Here is a 15,951-nt window from a genome sequence, read left to right on the forward strand (position 1 = left end):
TGTGACTGACACTCACCTTGCATCTCCATTGTGTATGGCAGGCTACAGGCTCTAAGCTGAATCCTGTCTAATAGTCCCAATTTCTGTGTGCCCAGGACTCATGGAATCAGACTTCATAGGAGGCAAATGCTTGTTCACAGGTAAAACTTCCCTGCTTTTCACAACTGGGATTGTCTAATCTGAGCATTTTTATTTAAGCCATTATGTACAAATACTCAAAGAGATGATTTTAAGAGCAATGACACCATGGGGGCTGTTTCTCTAAAATGCCCTACAAACCCCTCACTCACAAGCTGCTGATTCATGGGCAGTTAATATCAGATATACAAATATCAATAAATTCTCTGCAATTCTATTCTTTTGGGAACAGAAAACCCTTGGTAAACCAAGGCTAATTTTACTCACAGCTAAAATTTAAACCTGGCTTTGACAACAATAACAATAATATCCATATCAGTCATACACATGTCCAGATCAGCTGCCCATGTCATGGAAAGGACAATGTCTTGTCAAGGGAAGAATTTAAAGGCTCCAGATCAGCTTATGAATTTGTGCAACACTTTGGGAGGTGTGCCAAAGCTGTAAAGCAAGCCTGGCCTTTTTAAAGTCCACTGAATTGTGTTATTAACCTTGGAGTAAAAGAAGAGAGGACCATTTTCAAATGTTATTTTGATAATTATCATGCACAAGCAATAGAATGCAAACAGCAACCTTCCCCTGGACACCTACTCCTCATTTGCACATTCTAATTACTTACATTTGCATACACATATGAAAACATGGTGCTTTCCCCATTAGTGCTGATCACATTCCTCATTAAGTTAAGTAAATACCCCCAAAATACCAACACGGTTGTAGCTGAATCTGACATTATTTTACACAGACTAACAGCCAATGCATTCTTCTTGCTTTTGGTTATCTTGGATAGTAATTTTAAAGAAAAAAAACAACAACTACAAGGTTTGATACTGGAAACAAATGAATCTGTGTGTCTTGGTTTGAAAAGAGAGGTGACTGCTAAGGAAGGCAGGAGCTTTCCTTGAAATGGAAAATGTAAACCCCCTCCCTCAGAAATATTATAATTTTTAAATTAAGGGGCTCTCAGGCAAAGATATGGGAGTAAGAATAGCAGTTCTTTATTAAGAAAAATAAAATAAAAATAAAAATGCAGTGATACAAAACAACCCTGCCAGAGTCAGAGCAGGCCCTGTCCCCTGTGTGTCAGGGGGTGGCACAGCCCCATCCCATGGGGGCTCAGCCCTCCTGCAGTGCCAGCTGTGGCTCTGCTGGAGCAGGGATCCTGCACAAGGGGGGAGTTTTCCTCTGCAGCTCCAGGGCTGCTGGAGATGGGCCTGGGCTCCCTCTGGCCATGCAGGGCAGCAGAAGCTGCTCCTCTGGCAATGCACTGGGCAAAGGCTGCTGGGCTGTCCCAAACCTCAGATTGGATCCAGGTAGGAATGCTTGGCTCCTCCCCTGGGCAGAGCATCTCCCCATGGGATGATGGAATTGGATCAGCCATGCAGGGACACTCAGTGGCCATGGACAGAAGAGAATTAATAATGAATGGCCCATGAACAGCAGAGATCTCCTGGAGGGAGGATGGGGTGTGGAAGAGATAAAGAAAACTGCCCAATGAACAGCAGAGAACTGCCCCACCTCTGACAGATGATAACAGAACACCCCTGGCCACACCTTGCATTTCCAACTTAAGACACCTGCGGCTGGGTCACCTCCTGACTCTGTTCTGGGTTTGGTCTGCAGTTGTCAGGTGTGGAAAGCTGAGCAGCTGCTGGCACAGGCTGCTCATCTGCACTCAGCTAAAACAGCATTTCCTCCCTGTGAGTCCTGAATCCAGCTCTGGGCAGCCCTTGAATCACTGCAGCATCACCACAGGCTCAGCAGAGCCCTCTGCTCCAAACACAGAGAGAGTTTGGAGGGGACGTTGGGAATAAACACATTACATTCCTGCCTGGAAGCTAGGATGGGTGTTGCATAATTGTAGGTGTTATTTTGTGGGTGGGATTTTGGTGGACCTGCTTCGGGAGTGTGGTTTTTAAAAAGTGCTGTGAAATCATTCAGGCCACCACTGGAGCCTCTTGCTGGCATAAAACTTCAGCTCAGAATATTAAGAATGAATTGATCATGACACCAGGATGAATATTTAGCTTAAACTCAGAGTTTACATTACAGCAGTAATTCCTAAATCACAGAACTGTAGTTTAGCTTGGGTTGGAAGAGATCTTAAAAACCACCTATCTCCAACCCCCAAATGTGCTGCATGCTGTGACACAGCTCAGTGCTGGGCTGGTTTGGGTTCTCAAAGACATGAGCTCTACAGCAATCCCACTGCTCTCCTGCCCTGCCTTGAGCTTACATCTGCTCTGCATCAGCAGAGCAAAGCCAAGCAGGCACAGAATAGTGATTCCTGCTCTGGGAGCACATTCCTGCTTCCAGGTGCACTGCTGCAAGCACAGGAGTGCTGGCATAAAGATGTCAATTTGCTGAAACCCTTCAGTATTTCAGTGAAGAGAGGGACAAGCTCCTTTTTCCTCAAGGAAAAGCTGTCAGTGGGGAAGCTGAGAGGTGCCCTCCAAACATGGTGGTGTTTAAAGGATGCTTTAATAATCTACAAGAGACAGAGAGCAGGGGGAAACGGGAATTTGCAGGTAACTCCTATGGTTTCCAAGGCAGGAGAAATTCTGACAAAAGGAGCCTTCCAAGCTGTATGAACAACAGAGGAAATTCAATGCTGAGATGCAAAAATAATGCATAGTATCTTGAAATACTCAAATGTTTATTTTGTACAGCTGGCTATGGAAATTCTACATTGTTTCAGCTCTAGTAGATCTGTGAGTCATTATAAATAACTTAATGAAAGTGCTTACTGTGGAGGCAAGGTCAGTGGAACAGAATTGTAAGTGTGCCATGAAAATCACAGTGGGGAATAATAAAGAAAATGATACAAACCTGTGTAAATCAAAATGCTTTTTCACCTTGAATGCCATGTGCAATTCCAGGCACCTAAACTCAAAAGTGGACACAGGAGAAATGGAATTGATTCTGTGATTTGTAGCAACAACTATTATAACATGAGATCATTCATCTTAGAGAGGAAAAAATGATCCACACCACTATAAATGTGTATAAACAAATGAGCTATAGAGATGATGTAGCTGCAGAGCTCTGTTTAGCACTTTCTTAATTTTTTAGAACAAATACTATTTCCTGAAATAGAAAGGCAATTTTTTATTTTTTTTTTTTTAACAGGAAAGAGGAGTAATTCTTGCAGTAAAATCATAATTAGCCTTTGGACTGCATTGCTACATGATCTTGTGGTGATCATAAAAGCTTAAAGATGCTGTTCAATAGCAGGTAAAAACCTGGGATTCCTGGGGTTTGTATCCTCTTTCCTGGCCTCATTGCCACCTCTCCCACCTGCTGGACTAAGGAGGGGGCCTGTGTCCCAGGCAGGACACACACACTGATGAGTTAATAGGTATTTCTCTATGGGATGAGATTAACATGTTAAAACCTTTCCTCTTTCTTCTTTCTTCCTAAAAGCTGGTGGAGCTTGACAGCTCAGAGGCTTCTCTGGTTGAAACTGAGAAAGATGTTCAAAAGAGAAAGAGATAGAAAGGTTATCAGATCAAAAGAAATGAGGATAAAAGAGTCCTGCTTGTCCCTAGAGAAATGTAATTTGCTCTAGGCTGCAGTTCAATTTTCATCCTGGAGCAGCTTCTGAGGAGCCTGATCCCAGAATGCCACCAGGTCTGGGGAATTGCAAAGGGTTCTGTGAGTGTTTCCAGGGCAGGCTGAGCACTGAGGTTGGACAATGCTGCAGCCAGGAATGTGCCAAGGGTGAGGGTGGCTCTTCCCTTCCTCCTGCCCAGCTCCAAAGGCAGCTGCAGGGGCAGGATGGAGCTGGGGAGAGGCAGGGCTGGATGCAGAGGAGCAGGAGCTGTGCTGGGGGAGAGCCAGGGCTGAAACCCACATTTGACACAGCAGAACTTGAAAAAGTTGCAGAGCAGCTTGATCAGGAAACTTTGCCAATCTATTTCTGTTTGCTGGAAAGGTCGTGCGTCAAGCAAGGCTTTTTGCTTCCTCCCTAGCTGCAAGAGCTACATTCCCTAGTAATTGTGGATATTTACTTTATACTCAGATAAGCCTTTTATTTTCTCTGACATTTTCCCTGAGAAATAAGGATGTCTTGTTTCTGATCCTCCTTTTTCAGCTTGCAGCACTAAAAGAGCAGATGCTGCTTCAAGAGAGTGAAGAGGGAGTACTTCCAACCCAACATCACCTACCTGGCATCAAACAAAACTGTGTGCAGGAATAAAATGTCTCCAAGAGACATTTTTGTTGTCCCTACACATCTCTTCTGTACAAACACAGTTTGGAAAATAAAATACCTTCTGCCATCACACACAGCTAGAGATTCTTCAAAGTCAGGAAGTGCAATAAAAAGCAACATTTTTGAAGCTGTGCAGCATCCTGTGCAAACAGCCCAGATTTTATCTGTACCCTGCTGTTGCTGCTACCAGAGAGCAGTGGTGGAGATATTCAGTGGTACATTTTGATCTCTGCATCCTCTGCTTTGCCTCAAAAACTTTTCCATTAGTGCTCCTGAAGCCTGCAGTGAAACAAACTCAGGAGATGACTCTGCAAGGCCAGGTTGTAACTTCTTGATCTGCCTTTACTTTTGGGAGCCAGCAAAAGATCAGGTGCTCAGGTTTTGAGAAGGAGATACTGTGGGGCTCCAGAAAGAACAGATTCCATGAAAAATCCCACTTGTTACCACTGGGATAAATTTAAAGGTGTCTCTGCTCTTCCTGAGCAATATCTGTAAACTCACTGAGGCATTCCTTTTGTGGGATATACATGAAAAACCCCATAGAGATGAATGAGGTTTCCAAGAGGTCAGGCCTATTTGCACCTCATTCAAGGAAGACAAAGTAGCAAAACTTTCAAGTGGGAGGTGTAGAAATGCATCCTCAAAATTCTAATTTTTTTTTTTTTGTAGTTTTAGGAAATGTACGTGTGTGCCAAAGTATCTCCTTGTTCTTCTGATGTTTTTATCAGATCCATGCAAAATGCAGTTCGTTCCAGCCTTGAAATGCAAATTTGTCTTACACTGCTCTTGCTGCCAGTAGGAAGACTAAAAATACATATGTAATGATGTTCCTGGAACATTTTCAAATGCCTTTAGATGATGATTCCAGGTTTTTCTTTTCCCCCTGCTATCCAAAATAGTGTTAATTTTGCAGGCTCATTTTGGCCCAAATGTATGGACTTGTATTTAAATTCAAAATTCCTCTGAGGATAAAATAGCTCAGCTATTAGAAGAACTTTGCCAAGTAGGTAGGTCACCAAAATGGAGCCTGAAACAAAAAAAATAAAATTAGGTTTTGCCAATTTATAATGCATACATCTGTTTTTGTGATTTTCTTGTTACTTTCAACATTTTTTGCAGTATTAGAATCCCAAAGCAGCCCACAAGCCTGGTAATTCAGGAAGGCTTATAATTGAGGCAGGTCTATTTAATTTTGTTAACAGAGAAAAATGAGAGAAGTAACAAAAAAGAAGCATAATCATCATAACCAAAGGCAGTTGTTACAAAGGCTTCTGACTAATGCCAACAGCAATTTTTGAAAGTGGGGACATTTTAAGGCTGATGCCTAAAAATATGGGTTTAGGAAAGCATACATAAGTGACTATTTGAAGTGTCAGAGTCAGGGAAATATTCCTGCTAAAGCCATATTTTAAAACTGTCCTGAGTGGAGGCAGAATTAGATTGATTTTAACCTGAAATTCTTTCAAGAGACTCCATGCTCCTGTGTTTTTTGAATGGGAACCAGGAGCACTCAGACCTCCTGAAAACCAGGAATTTTAGAGATAAGTCTAGAGTAAATCTAGAAGGACAAGATGGGACATTTTGAGTCAGCTTCAATGTCAAGACTTTAAACACAGATGTACTTGTGGGATCCATCTTGTTGAACACAGATGTACTTGTGGGATCCATCTTGTTGAACTCCAAGCATCCAGTGTGGATATTTCTGTTGGATTTGGATGTCCACTTTGCCTCCAGGCAATGGAGAGAAGAAGAAGGGATGAATCATCTCATCCTGGAGCAGTTTTCTAAACCTGGTCACATGAATCTTCCCCTCCAAGGGCACATTCCTCTCCCAGGAGTGTGGGATGGGTGTTGGCACCACAGATGTCTGAAATTTGAAGTTACATCTTGTCCTGGATGCTAAAATCCAGGCACCATCCTGTGAACATTTTGCTCCAGTCTTTCTCCTTCCCTTCACCACCTTTAACATATGATACAGCAATGTCCCTTTAATGATTTCTTTTCCACGGGGCTCAGAGGTGGAAGAGATTTATGCTGCTTGGTAAATTTAACTTCATACTCAGTGCAATAAAGAATGTGAAGGTGCACTTAAGAGTTATAAAAAAATCTTGGCTCTCAAACCATAAAATTTCCACAGTGTGGGTATTTCAGGTGTCTTATTGCTGAATGTGCTCAAAGTAGCCCGAATGGGCATTGATGATGGGAAATCAGTATCAGGAAGGTGGTAAATCAATGTGTTGTGTGGATAGCAGGGTGAGGTTAAATATCCCAAGCAATGATATCAGAAAGTGTTTTGAGAGATAACCACGTAGGAAATTGTGGAGAAAGAGGCTTTAAGGTAAAGCTAATAAAAGATAACGTGGCTAAGCTGGAGTGATTCAAGGTGAAATTCAATTCCCAGAAAATTCTTGGTGCTTTGACGAGAGCACATTTTGCTATCATATCTACAGCTCCTGAACAGGCATAGCTGTATCAATCAGACGTAGAATGAAATATAGTTTGATAATTAGCTGCAGAAAAGGATTTGAAATGATACAGAGCATCAAGAAAGAAAGTAAATAACTGAAATGCTTGGTAAAATTACGTGTGTTTAATGAGAATCAACTTAGCTTCATTTAAAATTGCTGTAGAGACTTAAGGTCATTTCAGTCATCAGACAGTGATGATTTATTCCCTAGAAACTAATAGGCACACTCCAAACCTAAATAGAAGTGAAGGATTTGCAGCATATTACAATATTCTATATTGGCACTGAGCTGGAAGCCTTCCTGAATGAAAGCAAATGACTTTTTGTAGCTGTAGCATGGTAATTGCTTGAAGAACAACAACAAAAATCCCAACAAAAAAAAACCAGCAAGCTATTTCTGAAATACAATGCAGCGACAAAATAAGAAATGGAATTGAATGAGAAAAATATATCTGCTGAGGACAAAATCAGACAGCAGGGAGAATTTATAGCCCTGTGCTAATTTCCTACTATCAGACACTGAGCTGGATGGGAAAATGACAAAGAAGAACCTTATCTAATAGATGTGGCAGAAGTGATGGGTTTGAAAGATGACAATCTTCATCTGAGCTGATAACAAAGATTCATATTCATAGAGCCAAATGTTAAACTTTCTCATGAAAATGAAGTGTTTGCACCTAATATATTTAGAAATTAGAATCAGGAAGAGCTTCTCCTCCTATCTCATCCCCTATAGCTTTTTGGAATGAACTAAATGGCTTTACTGTGCTCAGGAAATCAGGTAAGTGCCTGCTGAACCTGTTTGCTCATTCACTCCCATCACCAGCTAAAAGACTTGTAAATGTGTTTGTAAACAGTGAGTTATGGGGTTCTGAGGTTGCTGTGCTGCAGGATTATGCAGGTCACATAGTCCTGTACATTTACTGCTGCAGGCTTTCAAACCAAACACGAGCAGGGTTTGTGAGGGGAAGGGGAGGCTGCACAGAGATGGGGTCAGTGCTTTGCTGGCTGACACTCTGCCCTTTAAAATACAGAGTAGCAGGGAGTGAAGCAGCTTTACCAGGATTTAAACCTCAGCCTTTTACTTGACTGCATAAATCTAATTTGGTCTGTTTTGCTTAAGCTTCTGAAAAGCTCAGGAACACCAAGGGGATGCTTGAGCTGCAGCCTCGGGGTCTCTTGGACTCTGTGCTGCGTTAGGATCAGCCAAGGCATCATCTTCAATATTTCCCATCTTTATCTGTGGCAGTGTCCACCTGAAAGTTCCTAGCAGACCTAAAATCAGTGCAGTCAAAACTGAATTTTTATTCCTTTTCCTACCAAACATCCACTCACCTGAGTTCTTCAGACACAGGGAACCTGTGTGCTCTTCTCTGTCTCTCTGCTGGGTGTGTTTGGCCTGACTCTGACTCATCTCTGAGCACTCCTGGCACAGCCAGATCTAAGCTATATTTAATTTTGGGTGATGCAGTGACTTCAGGATTGAGGAACTCTCTTGGTCAGGTCATTTGCTCTTTCCCCTGACAGCCTCTTCTTCATCCATGTAAATCCTTTTCAAATAGAGCTGAAATGACTGTTCCTGTAGTTCATCTTTTAAGGGCATAAGGCACTCTCCCCCCTTTTTTTTTACATTCCTTCATTGGAAATCTGCACAGAATTCAGCACAAAACACTTGTGCACTTTCACAGACCCCCACAGCCTTGACCAACCCTGCTGATGGACTCCTGGTTTCCTTATGCTTCCCAGTCAAAGAATCTGTGTGTGTTGCAGAAATGTCATGGTTTAAGCATCAAATATTGATGGCCAAAACTGCAGGTGAAACATATCCACTGCTTTTCTTAGGGATGGATGTCTGAAGTGTTTGGTGAGACCATTTAACTCTGAAATATTTACAGTGTAAAAGGAAAGCCCTGCTAGCAATGTTGTGATGGGAGAATTGGATGCTAACACATTACTTTATATAGTAAAGAATTATAAATGCAGCCACAAAAAACAAAATCAGATACTGGCCTGGAGTCTGGGCCTGATGCAACCCTATTTGGGTTGTTATTAAATCCCATCACCATGTCTTTTAGGGCACAAAGATCTGCAGCTCAGGACTGAGCACGAGAGTGGGAGCAGAACTCACCTGTTTGCTGTCTTTCACATAAATATAGATGATGAATCAATTATACAAGAACCAGACTCCTTGCTGGCTCATTTCTCTCCTAGCAAGGAATCACAGAAGTTTCCAGAAGTTCAGTTCTTCCTAAACTCCTCAGAAGCTGGGACAACACGTTATCTAAAGGAGATTTCAGACCTCCAGCATGTCTGAAACCATGAAAAATAAAATAAAATAAAATAAAATAAAATAAAATAAAATAAAATAAAATAAAATATAACAACATAAAATAAAATAAAATAAAATAAAATAAAATAAAATAAAATAAAATAAATTCACTCACCTGGATGTGTGATTACTTCTGCACTGATATACAGCTTGAAGCATCCTGCTGTCTTAATTACAGACCAATCCTTGGACTTATAAGGACATCACACATTTATTTTGCAATGTGAATATCACTATATATTTTTTCCCCCCTGATTTGTGAGGAAAATATTCCAACAAAGTTTAGCTTGCTTTTGGCTAGCCGGTATCATAATGGTGAGAAAAAGTAGGAAAGGGAAGAAAAAAAGTGTTGGTTTCAGGTAAGATGAAGGCTGAGATTGTTGTGATCTGTTTGGCCATGAACTGGTTAAAAGACAGGAGTGCAGAGCCTCCTGGCAAGGCAGTGAAACAGATGGACAACTTTGCCCAAACTAGGACTCCTCTCAAAGAGGGAAGTGCTGGAGAATCTGTGATGAGAGAGATATAAATGAGTATTCCAGGAAACCAGTAAGATTTGGGCTGTTTCTTTAGCTGATGCAAAGTGGAGTTCATGGAGCACTGAACTGAGGGTTGGACCTGTTGCACTTTTCCTATCTCTCCACTAAAGGAAGTGGTGGAGAAAAAAACCCCAGTGTTGCCCCTCCCCAGGTGTGTGAACAGCAAAGTATCTGCAGAGATAAGGGGGAGTCAGGGGAGAGCAGAGAGAAGATGTTCCATGTGGAGGATATGCAGCAAGACAAGCCAGGACACTACAGAATGCTTTGCAAATGTATTTCCAGCCTTAAATAAAACATTTTTCTGCTAAAAGAAACGTTTCAAGAAGGTAACCCAAAGCCAGACTGGCTGCAAATCAGTGAGGTAACCACAGGGCAGCCTGTTAGAAACGTTGGGGACACCTTCACCCCTCCTTGAGCAAGGGAAGGCAGCTCTTTTCACCCCTAGATTGGATGTGCAGCTGGCAGCCAGTTTTTGTGCTTCCACTGCATTCAAGGCATGCAGAAACATCCCCTCCCATGCCATACAGTCTTTTATTGCTGCTGGGCTGCTAAAGGATTATCCTTAATTCAGGTGATTTGCAGAGAATTCCAGTAACAGTCTCTCACTGAGCCCTGTGCAAGAGATAACGATGAAAATGTATTTCAGACTGGAAAAAAGCTTCCTATCTCTTCCCCAGTCAAAAGTAATTCCACAGCAGCAAGGTACTGTACTCTGAGATGGATTTTAATCTGCCTTACACCAGCTGAAATTAGAGAAACTTCAGGTGGAATCAGTAGAGTTGTGGTAACATAAATCAAATCCTTTTTCGGCTCTGCATGAAGGGAGAGATTTTTATTTTTTTTTTTTTCCCAAATAAAGGAGGATTGAAAGGCAGAGTTCTCTTTCCCTACATATCTCTTCCCTGAATGTACTGATGAATTTCAGGTAGAATGAGTTAAGACAGGGCTGTGCACAAAGGGGATCAAGTAATGTTGACAAGAAGTAGCTGGTGACAACAGCAGTTAATACCAAGGAGGCTGAGAGAGGATTTAGTGGTTATGGCACTATTACACAGGCTGCTGGAGATAAGGCAGAGGCAGCCAGCAAGGAGGCAGCAGGAACAAGAGTCAGCAAAAGACAAAGGGAATGAAAGGAGCAGCTTAGTCATTAGGAGAGTAAAACCACTTAGAGGTGTTTGTGCCCTTCACCCATGGGCTTGGCTGTGGGGGCAGCACAAGAGGCTGTGCCAGGACAGGAGAATGGAGCCCTGCAGGTGGGAAGGGTATTTATTTACCATGTTCTATACAGCCAGGCAGTTACATGGCCCCCTCACCAGCATTTTGCCCAGTTTGCTTGGCACTCTCACCACAGCAGTGGCTCCACTGGTGAAGGATTTCTCTCCTGTGCCCATGGTGGTGCCCACAGGGAGCAGCCCTGCGACTCTGCCACTCTCTTTCTACTCCTGATATCACACAGAGACTTTGTGCTGTGATTTACTCCTCCAGCCTGTGTCAGGAGATTGTTCTTCATAAGGTCAGTGGCATTTTCAAAGAGCAAAGCAACAGATTTTTGCAGGATGCAGCTGCCACGTCCTGAGCAGGCGCCCAGACGCCATCGCCAGCCAGGCAACAAGGTGTCAGGAGCATTGATGTGCTGACATGGAGCAGGAACAAAAAAAGAATTTCTTAGTGCTTTTGAACTGCTTAGAGCACTCCTTTAGCCAGCAGATTCAAAGAATTGGAGACAACAAGCCCAAAACTGTGCTGAATAGGGATGAAAGAAGCATGGACTCAATGCTTTCACCCGGCCGAGTGCATCAAGCTGCAGCTCTGTGACAACCCCCTGGTCCTGGCACTTGGGAACTGCAGACAAAAAGCCCTGGCCCTGCTGACCAGCACACACTCACAGAGGGGACAGGCTGCCAGCCCCAAGCATGTGTTCTGCCCAGAGGATTGATTATTTTCATCTCTCTTTTTAACCTCCCAGAGGCCAAGACCTCCCTGGAGTTCGGTATTTATCCGCACTAAAGAGTAAAATTTTACTTTTTAATAAGGAAAAGCAGGTGGAGGCTGCAAAGCTGTGGCTTTTATCAACAGAACATCTTTTTTCCTACTTATTTGTTTGCTTAAATGTGAGTATTTAGGGAGTACTACAAAAGAGGTGCTCATCCATGTGTACCCAGCTGTCTTTTGGACACAGAACAATTTGGAAGATTTTACCTTGCAAGAACAAATACTCACCTCTTTTAACTGAATAAGAGGATTCTTTATCTTCATTGTGAATAACTGTTTTTCAGCATGGAGATTTCAAATGTACAACACCAAGAGTAACACTGAAAGAGGTTTAAAAGAGGGGACAATACCCCAGTTTAGCAGAAGGAGAGATAAACAACCTTCACCTCCTTTTTGTCTCCCTGTTTTTAACATGTGCCAACTGTCCCAAAACCTGTTCTGGCAGCTGGGGACCAGCAAGCCAAATCTGGGCACATGGATTTCCACCAAAAACCTTTGATCTTCAGCCCCATCCCTTGTCCTGGTCAGGGTGTAGCCATCACTGTGGCCATGCAGGTTTTTAGGATTGTGGCCACAGTGACCCTGAGGCTGTTCCTACTGGCAGCAAGCTGCAGAGCAGCCCCAGCAGAGCTGAGGATGAGGCTCCTGGATGTGGTCATGTAATGGTTTACATTTGGCACGAGCTCCCCTCAGCTCTGAGCAAAGCTGTGCCAGAAGAGTGGTGGGAGCTGCAGTGCATTTAAATGAGAGCCTGAAAAGAGCTCAGAGCTGCTCAGATGGCAAAGACATCTGCACCAACATCCTCAGCCCAAGAATATGAAAGGCACAGATCTCCAAGTGCCAGGGCACAGTGTTAAGTTCACCAATGGCATGCAAAAATCAAGACAATACAGTCTTGGCTACTGATCTGTTGAATCTGTTACCAAAAAAAAAAACCCAAAAAAACCCCAAAAAAACCACCCCAAGAAACCATTCAGCACAGATGACTTCAATGAGACTCGCCCCATCTCCTGCAGCAAGTTCATTTCCCACAGAAAATAATTGACAGAGAATGGCAGTTGCAACCCTTGTGTGTGTGTGAGAGAGGGAGACTGTCTCTGTATCTCAAAGCATATTTTTATGAGGTTCTGGAAAGAAGCTGGTCTGGGATAATTGTTGCTGGAGACACTGAGAGGCACTGAAAGCACCAGCAGGCATTTTTGACTAAACCCAAGAAATTTGTAAAATGTAAGACACAGTGTGAAAGGAGGGGAGAAAAAAAAAAGAGAAGAAAAGAAAAAAGGAAGCCCACTAACCTCCCCCCAACCCAAACTCTGCAGCTGTGAAGCCAAAGGAGCCCTCTGAAGACAGACAGTAAAGTCGACTCCCTGCAACGGAGAGTTCTTGCAATCAGAGAACACACTAGTGAGAATTTTTTTTTTTCCTCATGACCTGGAAAAAAAGTCTTTGATATTCTGGAGGGAATTAGGAAAAAAAAAAAAATTGAAAGTGAGTGAACTTCACTAACAGCCTTCTCCCCATCCCTGCCCCTTGGCAAAAGGATATTTTCTGACAGAATGCTCTCCTGTTTGAAAATGTTTTTTTCTTGCTATTAACTATTTTTCTGGAAGTTTTCCATCTCCTTTCTGAAGGCTTATCTGTCTGATTTATTCATATTTCTTAATGTCCAGAGTTTTACCTTATAGACAACAGCAAAATTAATTGTGTGGCTGGGAAAGGGGCTTGGAAATGTGTGGTGCTTGGGAGAGCCAACACAGGCAGGAGATCTGTAGTAATGTTTTAAATTTATAATAAAATACGATATTTTAAAAGTAACAACTTAAATTAGCAATTAATTTTGCTCAATTGCTTCTGCTAGGTTATTACTTAGCTGGAAAATTCAGGAGTAAGTAACTAACAGGAGTTCTCTTGCCCAGGACACACCTCAGCCCTCAGATGTTTTCCTCTGCCTCCAGAAGCTACCAAAAAGGAGATAGATCCATATCAACAAAACCCTTTGCCTTAGCTTATGAAATACAGGTAGATTTAAAATCTTTCCTCTGCAGCACTTAGCAAGTGAGCCTTATATGCAATGTGGGGAGCAGGGCAGCCCTTTTCCTATATGGATTAGCACACAGGAAATTTGCTTCTCTTTTTAATTATCCTTCCCACATATAATTATATTTGAGGTCCCCTTTCGTGCTGGGAGTGGGTAGAGGACACCCTGAGAGTGGGAATGCCTCACTCCACAGCATGTGATGGCTCCTCAGCAGTGCCCTCCTCACAGCAGATTTCTGGATAACACATGGAAACAATTTAAACTGGCATCAGCTGCTAAAGTGGCTACAGCTGCCCATTAAAAAGTAATTGCTTTTCACTGCCATTAAAAAAAAAAATTCATTTGATTTTTCATCTTTGCTCTGCAGTTCAGTCTCTTTTATGCACCTGTCAGTATCATGATGTTGCCTGAAGAATGAAATTTCCCCCAAGCATCTGTTTCAGCTGATTGAATATTCTCTTACTGTATAAGATGAGTCCATTGTCTGATGAATGCATGGGATTTAATTTTTGAACAACATGTCAGGGACTCCTAAGCTTGTGTATGCAAATTCTTTACCTCTATGAAAGAGCCATCATCTTTGCATCTTGATGGATCACTTTCAAGGGACAAGGCAGATAATTAATTTATTACACATATATTTGGTTGAAAATATAAAAGGGTGATTTAACAGAGAGAACAATTAAGAAGATGTGAAAAGTTTACAGAATTAGGAGTGCTGGCAATGCAGATTGGGTTTCCTCACAAAGAGCCTTTGTCAGGGACACATTGATATTCTAGGTAGGTCCAGACACTTCTAGGTTTTTTTTGTTGTGGCTTTTTATTCATGGTTTACTTGAGATTATCTTTTCTCCCTTTTTGGGTTTTTTTTTTTTTTTTTTGGTTGTCTGAGGTTTTACAGTAGCTGCTCTGAGATGTACAAATTACAGAGCTAAACACAAAATGAAGTGGAAATGGGAAATTAGTTTACTGTGTGGTACACTCTGGCTGATGGATGGCTACAGTTCACTTTCAGCTTGCTTTGAAAACAATTCTGCTTTAAAAGTAATCTTTGTGAGCTGACTTTCCTTTTCACTCTCCCAGAAAAGAAAAAAAAAAAAAAGAAAACCATAAAAATGCTTGTTCTTAACTTGAATTGACTCGACATCATTACTTTGAGATAAAACCCAGGCTCAGACAAGGCAGTTTGGCACTTTAGCCCGCGTTGCCACTGTAAATTAGAGCCTTCCTGAGGAGACAGCCCCAGGCTGGTGTAAATCAGGAGCAGCAGCCCAGGGGCTGGGAGAGCACCTCTGATCCAGACAAACTCAGGGACTAGCAGAGCACAGCAGGTTGCTGTGGCTACAGAAGGAAAGAAACACCAAACACCCCAACTTTTCCAGGAGTTTTCCCACAAATCAACAATGTCCAGTGCTGGTGGGTTTAGCAAACCTGCTTCAAGCTGGCATTTAAATAGGAATGGCTGGGCAGGAGACTTGACATCACATAGCCCCACCAGGCTCAGACCTCTTTGCCTGCCCACCCAGTCCTTTAGTGCCAAAACTTTGGGTAATATGGTCCCAAAATGGCCAGAGCCAAAGCAGCTCCATCCTGGCTGAGCAATCCAAGGACCAGTGCAGTGCTTAGTGCTACAGAAAATGTTCTGTATTAATGCAAAGCTGCTGTCTGCCCTGCCCTCACAACTGGATAAGCAATTCTGTCTCTCAAGGCTGTTTGATAAAGCTTTACACCCATCCTGCATGTCCAGGAGGTGACACAGTTGCAGGGATATTAAAAAATACTCTGGCTGCAGTAAAAGCAGTTAATAGCAGTTCCTTAGGGCTCTCCAAAACTGGATTTTTTTTTTTTAAATCACCACAAGTATCAGCATTCCAACATCAACCTTGTGTCTTGTGGAATAATGCAAAAATTTCCTTTTGAGATTTAAGTACTGTGGGCAGGTTATATGGATCTGTTTTTTATTAAAACAATAAGGATTTTTCTTCATATGCTGATTCATTCAGTTTTTTTTCTGGTTTCATAGAAGAGAAAGTGCCAGAGACAATTACAGGCCTGGAGGATTCAAGGCAGGTTGTGGTTGTTGTGGGGAGTGCAAGGGGCTCATTAGCCACATGGTGAATAATCCTGTGTGCAGTTGGAATAATAGACTGATTTTGGTTGGAAGGAACCTTCAAGAATACCTCATGCCAAACCCCTGATGTGGTCAGGGACACCTCCCCTTAGACCAGCTTATTGCTG

This window comes from Agelaius phoeniceus, chromosome 4, assembly GCF_051311805.1.
Source record: "Agelaius phoeniceus isolate bAgePho1 chromosome 4, bAgePho1.hap1, whole genome shotgun sequence".
NCBI classification, from domain to species: domain Eukaryota; kingdom Metazoa; phylum Chordata; class Aves; order Passeriformes; family Icteridae; genus Agelaius; species Agelaius phoeniceus.